Raw genomic sequence first — 3,529 nt, 5'->3', positions numbered from 1 at the left:
TTAGCCGAAACGTATTTTAGGTTTGTCCTCCCGAACAGGCCATGAAGGCCCAAGAGTAGCGACCGTCGCCGTCTCACCCTCAGCCCATAGGCGTCACTGCATGCGGGTATGGAGGGGCACGTGGTCAGCACACCGCTCTACCGGCTGCTTCTTCTTAGCCAAGTAGGTCCTCAGTTTGCCTCACAAGGTATGAGTGCAGCCCGCTTGCCAACAGCGCTCGGCAGACCTGATGGTCACCCATCCAAGTGCTAGCCTAGCCCGACAGCGCTTAACTTCGTTGATCTAACGTGAACCGGTGGTACCACTGCGGCAAGGCCGTTGGCATTTTAGGTTCAAATTTATTTAAAATGGACATAAATAAAAAATGTAAATGTCGTGTGACTAGGGCCTCCCGCCGGGTAGACCGTTCGCCAGGTGCAAGTCTCTCGATTTGACCCCACGCCGGCGACTTGCGCGTCGATGGGGATGAAATGATGATGATTGGGACGACACAACACCCAGTCCCTGAGCGGAGAAAATCTCCCAGTCGGGAATCCGACCCGGACCCTTAGGACTGACAGTCTGCCGCGCTGACCATTCAGCTACCGGGGGCGGACCTTTAAATGGAGATTAACGACACAGAAATGCTTTATAGGCTTAAAACAATAAAAGTAATTTGTTCGTTTTGAATGTTCCGTAAGATGAATTTTTGGGCCTAGTTTATTAAGAAGTAAAGTTACGAGCGTGAGTAAAATGAAAACTTTAAATATTTTTTAAATATTATTTATTGCGCAGAAGTGGTACAAAGCTGTATCACTTCTCGATATAATCTCCCCCACGCTCAATGCAAGTCCTCCAGCGCTTACAAAGTGCATAAATTCCTTTAGAAAAAAATTCTTTTGGTAGTCTGCGCAACCACTCGTGCACCGCGTGGCGTACCTCTTCATCAGTACGGAACTTCTTTCGTCCCATTGCACCTTTGAGCGGTACAGATATATGGAAATCACTTCGGGCAAGGTCTGGTGAGTACGGTGGTTGAGGAAGACACTCAAAACACAGGTCTGTGATTTTTGCAACTGTTGTACGGGCATTGCGGAGCCTTGCATTGTCATGTTGCAAAAGGACACCTGCTGTGACAAACATGTATCACCGTGTTCAACCTTCATTCGTCGATGAATTTCAATAGGTTTCACACCTTCACTACGCAAAAACCGAATAACAGAACGCTGTTCTTCCCTGGTGCAAGTCGCAAGTGGGGCGGCCATCTTTATACTGATACTGCGACGGTATGTGTGCATCTGCACTATGCTGCCACTTACAGGCCATTCTGCACGCTGTTTGTAGCATGCTGACCAACTTACAGGATAGCGGCGCGATTTTTCGATTTGTTTTTACAAATTTAAGGTTTTCATTTGACTCACCCTTGTACTTTTGTGTGTGTTTATTTGGATGTTCAGTTTATTAGCTCTGTGTTCATGTTCAATAAAATTTATTCATAATATGTCACTTATCAACTTATTTTGAGCTGTGGTTCCCAGCACAAGACCACGTTGCACCTTAAGCCAAGTATAACATCTTAAATAATTTTGTATATGATACAGACTGTTAGTAAATTGATTGTCTTTTGTGATGTATTTGATAGGGAAAAAGGCAAATAATGAAGTGATTCAATAAGCAAATTAAAATCCCAATTATTGCGTCTGTTATGATGGTCCAAATGAAACGTACCCAAGATACAAGCGCTTCTCCTACAGTTACATCGTCGACGGGTATGACATGTAGGACGGCCATCGGAGCGCATTAGTACAGTATATGTTTATTTTTTTTAATCAAACCTAGTAGGGTATATAAGCGGCGTAGACAAAATCTGTTGCTGAGCGACCACTGTGAAGAGCGGAGAGATTCTGCCGACCCGTGTGAGACAGCATTATCAGCCCCCAGCCGAGTATGAAAGGGGCCTATTTGCGATCTCCGTTTCGTCGGAAAGTCGAATCGTGCCGTTCGCCTATTTGTGGGACATTCAGATGTTGTAGTTGCCCTAGTTTGGCTGTGTATAAACTGCCAGCATGCTCGCAGACTTTCCAGTCAACAACATCTGACCACCACAAGAGAGGACTATCTAATTCTGCACCTGCTTCAGATCTGCGTTTGCCGTCGGAAAACAAGTAATGCATACGCTGCATTTTGTCTGTTATCCCACACGAATGATCGGAGACTCGCTTCAGTCGGACGTGGGAATTACCATCCCATGCGCAGACTGCCGCTAACTCCGCAGCAGAAATGTCTGCGGTTTGCGTGGTGGCATGACCGAAAGCTTGGACTGCTGATTAATGGCGTCGCACTGTGTCCTGAAATTAATTGCGTTCCTCCGATACCCTGGAGCACCATAGTCAGCGAGTACGGTGGCGACCTCGGGAGGAATCCCATTCTTCCGGTGTTATGGACAGGCATAGCTGTGTTACTTCAGGTTACAGCTGGCAGTGATTGAGGTAATGTCACGGATATCCTGCCCCCTCATATGTTACCTCTTGAGCGATAGTACCGTGGTGCCATTATTTAACAATGCAGCTCCACACATGTTACTTGTCTCTGTCAACTGCCTACGTGATGTTGAGTTGTTTCCATTGCCAGCAGTATACCCAGATCAGTATCCCAACCGAACACGTGTCAGGCCGCCTTTAGAGTTGTCATCCCTCCCGATATATTGGGACCGTCACCCTTATGAACCTTCTTGCCTCGAAATCCCGACAAAACCCAATTTTGTCACAATCTTGAAAAATACTCTTACGAGCTTGGCTCAAGTACTGAAGTGATGCCATCTGTTAGCGCAATACGTAAATGTTGACAAAGTCGCCCTGAAAGTGTCGTTGCATGTTGTGTATCCTGTATCGATGATGGAAGCATCTCCTACACCTAGCGTCATCATTCGAGAAAATGTCACACTTCTCCAGTAGGACGGGGCTGGTACTCTTTAAGCAGCGCCGCAATAAGCTCCATGTAATTGTACTCTAAATAAAAAGTAATTATATTAAATACATTTTTTACTAGTTTCTATACCACCATCTCAGAGTGTTTCGACGAGGTCCCAGCGAGATATAGCAACCCTATCTCGGACTTCCGCTCCGTTCCAGAGACAGTTAAAAAAATATCTAGGAATAGTTACAACAGTTGCGGGTCAGATTGCCTCAGGAGAGGTACCGTTACCAACCGAAGCATCATAGCCAGAGGAGGTGCAATGCTACACTGATAGGGTGGCTCATACTGCTAAATTTTTTATAAATTTGCCTCGATAACGCAATCAATCAAATAACGTCACACCCCTTTTATACCGTTAAATTTCATGTCGTTTCTTCCTCCTATTTGGGGTGCATCCCTTTTTTTAATTTATTTATTTTCTCAGGGAGTATACGTTTGCTTCCATAGACATAATTTTTTTTTTCAGACAACAGAGGTACATTATGCTACCAAACTATTACTTGAACCTCTATTCTCAATTCACATAAACCTGTCTCTGTCGGATGCTTCTTGCAGAAGCCTGGATCCATGTAGT

The 3,529-nt window shown here is 45.2% G+C and overlaps 1 pseudogene; it reads right to left on the bottom strand.

The window, feature by feature from the left end:
- Positions 1–205: 205 nt before the first annotated feature.
- On the bottom strand, positions 206–323 carry LOC126177887 (5S ribosomal RNA; annotated as a pseudogene).
- Between the last annotated feature and the right edge of the window lie 3,206 nt (positions 324–3,529).

Source organism: Schistocerca cancellata, chromosome 3, assembly GCF_023864275.1.
Source record: "Schistocerca cancellata isolate TAMUIC-IGC-003103 chromosome 3, iqSchCanc2.1, whole genome shotgun sequence".
NCBI classification, from domain to species: domain Eukaryota; kingdom Metazoa; phylum Arthropoda; class Insecta; order Orthoptera; family Acrididae; genus Schistocerca; species Schistocerca cancellata.
This window is presented reverse-complemented; position numbering and strand designations above follow the sequence as displayed.